Source organism: Bos indicus x Bos taurus, chromosome 8, assembly GCF_003369695.1.
Source record: "Bos indicus x Bos taurus breed Angus x Brahman F1 hybrid chromosome 8, Bos_hybrid_MaternalHap_v2.0, whole genome shotgun sequence".
Classification (NCBI taxonomy): Eukaryota; Metazoa; Chordata; class Mammalia; order Artiodactyla; family Bovidae; genus Bos; species Bos indicus x Bos taurus.
This window is the reverse complement of record NC_040083.1, coordinates 66,833,869-66,840,485: the sequence shown is the minus strand read 5'-3', so window position 1 is coordinate 66,840,485 and position 6,617 is coordinate 66,833,869. Positions and strand designations below refer to the sequence as shown.

Below are 6,617 nucleotides of genomic sequence, written 5' to 3'. Positions count from 1 at the left end.
GGATGCAAAAGTTGAAACTCATGGAACTCATTCCTTTGATATGCTTCTCAGCTATCTGGGCCCAGTATCCTGAGTTTTCCCATCCTGAGCCTCCTTAAGGTGCATCCTTGGGGATGACTGCAGTGATTGACAGCTTGACTGCAGGCATCCTGTTTCCATCCTGAGTTTTCTCAGGGCTTTCCATTGAAGGCGGCTGTAATGTGGTGGCCTAATGGTTGCAGCATCCTTTGTTTTTTTTTTTTTTTCAGCATCCTTTGTTTACTGATATGGCAGGCAACATTTTTTCACTGACACTTAACATAGTCTGCTAAGGTATTAGAGCCACCACATTCTAATATCCACCTTGTTTAACTTAACACCACTAATTGCCATATCTTTTGATCAGAGTGCATGATTAATATGTGGATTCCTTGTATCACCTTGGCTGTAGTTCTTAATCACGTTTATGCATCTCTGTCTCTTTCACTATTGCTCATATCTTATTCATCTTGACATCTAGTCCAGCACCTGACACAATCCCTGCTGCATGGTGGAGCTCAATAAAAATGATTAGATGAATAGACTGATTTTTTTAAATTTAAATCTTTTTCTCAGCACCATTTTAAAATGTCTTAATTTGGAACTTCAAGTGTCTGTTCTTTCCTTTCTTATGAGAATTAGTTTTGAGGTCACAAATATTTGTTTGCTTTTTAGGCAATTAAAAAATGATTTTATTTATTTATTTATTTTTGGCTGTGCTGGGTCTTCATAGCTGCATGGATTGTTCTCTAGTTGCTTTTCTCTAGTTTCAGAAAGCAGAGACTACTACTCTCCAATTGCAATGGGCAGGCTTCTCATTTCAGGGCACCCAGGCTTCAGTAGCTGCAGCTCCTGGACTCCAGAGCACAGGCTCAATAGTTATGGTGCTTAGTTCTTCCTTGGCATGTGGAATCTTTCCAGACCAAGGATTGAACCCATGTCTCCTGTGTTGGCAGGTGGATTCTTTACCATTGAACCACCAGGGAAGCCCTAGGCAAGTTGTTGTTGTTTTTAAATAGCTTTATATTTTGGTATTGCAACTCTAGAAAAATTATAAAAGCAGTATAAAGAATTTCAGCTTCTCCTTCATTTAGATTCCCATTTACTACACTTGATAAAGAAGTTAACAGGCCCCAAATGGCATCATTTGTACTAAGCCCCATGTCAGCAAATGATTTAATACCTAGCTTAATGGCAGTTTCAACCTCCTCCAAGAATGTAATTTTAACTGGTTAGTCTGGAATTTCCAGGTCAGCACAAGTGAGGCAATCCCTCAAGACCCCTTCTGTCCGCCAAATGAGCTTGACCTAAATCTCAATCTATCCACTCTTTGCTAGAAATTTCCATTTCTATATCCTTTTCTGTCTATAAACACCTTTTCTGCTGCTTAGCAGAACTGTTTTCTATTTGCTAGATAGGATCCTGCCTGATTCATTATTACTGAAAAAGCCAATTTGATCTTTAAATTTGCTCAGTTGAATTTTTTTAAAAAATTGTTTTGGTGGCAGTGCTGGGATTGAAGGAGACTTTCAGCAGCTTCCCTGGCAGCTCAGATGGTAAAGAATCTGCCTGCAATGAGGGAGACATGGGTCTGATCCCTGAGTCAGGAAGATTCCCTGGAGAAGGGAACAGAAGCCCATGCCAGAGAAGTCTGGTGGGCTACAGTCCATGGGGTTGCAAAGAGTTGGACATGACTGAGTGACTAACACTTTGACTTTCCAGCAGCTTCAGTAACAAGAAACACAGACATGGCATCCCTTGAACCCTTAAGAGTTCTCCATCTTTCCTGCCATGTCCAAGGGCCATGGATAAATTCCTCTCAGTTCTGAGCTCCACCGTCTTTACATCAGGATCCTGATCTAATTGACTTGCCACCATTCCCAATTTGTTTGGAAGCTTTCCCCATTCTTCCCAGACTCTCCCCAGAGTCCACAGTGGGAAATGCTGGCTGGAGCTGGACTGGGTCCAATAACCAGACTAAGACTCTGGGCAGCCACTGCTCAAACCAGACTCCACTCACTCATATGCCTTGCTCTGCTTCCTCTGAAACCATGTCCGACAAACTTGGTATGGCTGACCTTGAGAAATGCAACAAATCAAACCTGAAGAAGAGAGAAGCACAAGAAAGAAAAATCCTCTGCCTGCAAAGGAAATGCTTGAACAGGAGAAGCAAGCAAGAGAGTCATAACAAGGCAGGAGCCACCAATATGAACTGTACATTCCACAAGCATTGCCTTCTTGTTTGACTTCTTATAGCTGTTTTCCTTCATTTGATGCAAAGAGGTTGGATCAAGTTTAAGTGACAACACTGCCCCTTTTCACACCAAAGAATGAAGAACTGCTGGCAATGAAAGTCAGGCCAGGCCCCTCATCTGCCTGTCTTGCTGTTGGTGAAACAAAAAGCTGAACAGGACAACAGTGAAACCTAGAGTAAAAACCAAGTTGGTGCAAGGTGTCCTGAAAGCTATAAAATGTAGGGTTGTTTTTTTTAGCCTCAGGGCATGTGGCATCCCAGTCCCTTGACTGAGGATAGGACCTAGACTTTTGGCAGTGAGAGCATGGAGTCCTAACCACTGGATGGCCAGAGAATTCCTGGTAAAATGCAAGTGTAATCACAATGCCACTGTTTTGTTCAAAGGATTTTAATTATTATAATGTACACTTTTTAAAATATGCAAATAAAAAAATTTAAAACCAGAGAAAAAAAGGCCTGGGTCTGACTTGAGCTGTTCTGTGTTCAGAAAGCTGTTGCTAATGGGCATCTCAGAAGAATGCAAAACTAATGGGCTGGCACTTTCACCATTACTATTCAACATAGTTTTGGAAGTTTTGGCCACAGCAATCAGAGCAGAAAAAGAAATAAAAGGAATCCAAATTGGAAAAGAAGAAGTAAAACTCTCACTGTTTGCAGATGACATGATCCTCTACATAGAAAAGCCTAAAGACTCCACCAGAAAATTACTAGAAATAATCAATGACTATAGTAAAGTTGCAGGATATAAAATCAACACACAGAAATTCCTTGCATTCCTATACACTAATAATGAGAAAACAGAAAGAGAAATTAAGGAAACAATTCCATTCACCATTGCAATGGAAAGAATAAAATACTTAGGAATATATCTACCTAAATAAACTAAAGACCTATATATAGAAAACTATAAAACACTGGTGAAAGAAATCAAAGAGGACACTAATAGATGGAGAAATATACCATGTTCATGGATTGGAAGAATCAATATAGTGAAAATGAGTATACTACCCAAAGCAATTTATAGATTCAATGCAATCCCTATCAAGCTACCAACAGTATTCTTCACAGAGCTAGAACAAATAATTTCACAATTTGTATGGAAATACAAAAAACCTCAAATAGCCAAAGCGATCTTGAGAAAGAAGAATGGAACTGGAGGAATCAACCTACCTGACTTCAGGCTCTACTACAAAGCCACAGTTATCAAGACAGTATGGTACTGGCACAAAGACAGAAATATTGATCAATGGAACAAAATAGAAAGCCCAGAGATAAATCCACACACATATGGACACCTTATCTTTGACAAAAGAAGCAAGAATATACAATGGATTAAAGACAATCTCTTTAACAAGTGGTGCTGGGAAATCTGGTCAACCACTTGTAAAAGAATGAAACTAGAACACTTTCTAACACCATACACAAAAATAAACTCAAAATGGATTAAAGATCTAAACGTAAGACCAGAAACTATAAAACTCCTAGAGGAGAACATAGGCAAAACACTCTCTGACATACATCACAGCAGGATCCTCTATGACCCACCTCCCAGAATATTGGAAATAAAAGCAAAAATAAACAAATGGGACCTAATTAACCTTAAAAGCTTCTGCACATCAAAGGAAACTATTAGCAAGGTGAAAAGGCAGCCTTCAGAATGGGAGAAAATAATAGCAAATGAAGCAACCGACAAACAACTAATCTCAAAAATATATAAGCAACTCCTACAGCTCAATTCCAGAAAAATAAATGACCCAATCAAAAAATGGGCCAAAGAACTAAATAGACATTTCTCCAAAGAAGACATACAGATGGCTAACAAACACATGAAAAGATGCTCAACATCACTCATTATCAGAGAGATGCAAATCAAAACCACTATGAGGTACCATTTCACACCAGTCAGAATGGCTGTGATCCAAAAGTCTACAAATAATAAATGCTGGAGAGGGTGTGGAGAAAAGGGAACCCTCTTACACTGTTGGTGGGAATGCAAACTAGTACAGCCACTATGGAGAACAGTGTGGAGATTCCTTAAAAAACTGGAAATAGAACTGCCTTATGATCCAGCAATCCCACTGCTGGGCATACACACTGAGGAAACCAGAAGGGAAAGAGACACGTGTACCCCAGTGTTCATCGCAGCACTGTTTATAATAGCCAGGACATGGAAGTAACCTAGATGTCCATCAGCAGATGAATGGATAAGAAAGCCGTGGTACATATACGCAATGGAATATTACTCAGCCATTAAAAAGAATACATTTGAATCAGTTCTAATGAGGTGGATGAAACTGGAGCCTATTATACAGAGTGAAGTAAGCCAGAAGGAAAAACATCAATACAGTATACTAACGCATATATATGGAATTTAGAAAGATGGTAACAATAATCCAGTGTACGAGACAGCAAAAGAGACACTGATGTATAGAACAGTTTTATGGACTCTGTGGGAGAGGGAGAGGGTGGGAAGATTTGGGAGAATGGCAATGAAACATGTAAAATATCATGTAAGAAACGAGTTGCCAGTCCAGGTTCGATGCACGATACTGGATGCTTGGGGCTGGTGCACTGGGACGACCCAGAGGGATGGTATGGGGAGGGAGGAGAGAGGAGGGTTCAGGATGGGGAACACATGTATACCTGTGGCGGATTCATTTTGATATTTGGCAAAACTAATACAATTATGTAAAGTTTAAAAATAAAATAAAATTAAAAAAATAATAAAATAAAATAAAATAAAAATAAATTAAAAAAACAAAACTAATGGGCTGGGAAAAAGCATTTAAGAGCTGTTGGAGCACTTGCCACCTACGTCAAAGCTCTCATGTTGAGATAAATTGGTCATGGAATAGGTTAGATTGTGTAGACAAGCCCTGGAGATAGCATTTCAAGTGACTCTGAGAGAATCGCTCCAAGGAGGCAGAGAGAGGAGTCAGGTTATATAGAAGTTTGCAACAAGGGGCAAGCAGTCTGAACAACAAAAAATTATTGTTAATTAAGGAAAACCAGATATCTCAAGTTAAGGAATTAGAGCTTTTCTATGTATGGGAAGATGCAAGAGTCCGGGTTCGCTGAAATCATTTGTATCACATGTATCTCAGCTACCTGGGGCCCGTATCCTGAGTTTCTCAGTGCTCACCTTAGGGAGCAGTTGCAGCCTAATGGCTGCCCAATGGCAGATATTGTTCTCCTTCCTGGGTCCCCTCAGGGCTCAGAAATTGGAGGGCTGGAATTGCTACTGACCGTGTCATCCTTGTTTACTAATAAGGCAGGAAATACTTCATTTCTCAATTGACACAGGTCACCCACAAACCTCAAAAGAACTTCTGTGCATTGAGGTGCACTTTAAAACACTGTGTGAGGAACTTCCCTGGCCACCCAGTGGTTAAGAATCTGTCTTCCAATGCAGGGGATGTAGGTCAGGGAACTAAAACCTCACATGCCACTGAGCAAGTAAGACTTGACACAACGAAAAATAAAAAATATTAAAAAAATAAAATAAAATAATGTGTGATTCCCAATCCAGCAGTAAATCCCTTTTAGGTATTAGTTTGTCTTAAATTTTACAGAGTTAAATTTGCTACATTTAGGCACACCAACTTATTTTAAGTCTAAGAATTATAGTCCTGGAAGCCATAGATTTCAACAAAAATGGCAAAATCTTACTAAAAACCACCTGGAATTGCAATGGCCACAAATGGAAATATTCCAATTTAGATAAAATTGTTTATTTAAGAAGTGAAGTTGAAAACAAGTTTTTTCAAGTCAAACAGAATGGGAAACCTATTTTACTTGGTATGTGTGCTTAGGCTCTCAGTCGTGTTCAACTCTTTGCAACCCCATGGACTGTAGCCCACCAGGCTCCTCTGTCCATGAAATTCTCCAGGCAAGAATACTGGAGTGGGTAGCCATTTCCTTCTCCAGGGGATCTTCCCAAACCTGCTACTGAACCTGGGTCTCCTGCATTGAAGGAGTAGTTTTTACTGTCTGAGCCCATTAGTATGCAGAAGCTTCCAGACAGCCTCAAGACAGAAGAACCATGTGGCAGACTTTAGGCCCATCTGAAAACTCTCTTCCTGTGGCATTCTGGGTTCCATACAATAAACGAGGTCCTTCATCCTGCTCATTCATACGATAATGAATTCAACCCGATCCAGATGCACTATCTGTGAATGGATTATCTCCTGAGATTAGTGTATTGATAAAAAGATAGAAAATAGGATGGAGGCCATGAATCTTACTGAACTTGTGACCATAACTGAGCATTTTGAAAGGACTTTGGAAAAAGATTGTAAACAGGAAATCACCAAACTATCAGCCTACAGCTACAACAGCGCCAAGG

General features: G+C 39.8%; 1 pseudogene; it reads left to right on the top strand.

The window, feature by feature from the left end:
* Nucleotides 1–1,959: 1,959 nt before the first annotated feature.
* Nucleotides 1,960–2,206, top strand: LOC113897466 (annotated as a pseudogene).
* The last annotated feature ends 4,411 nt before the right edge of the window (nt 2,207–6,617 follow it).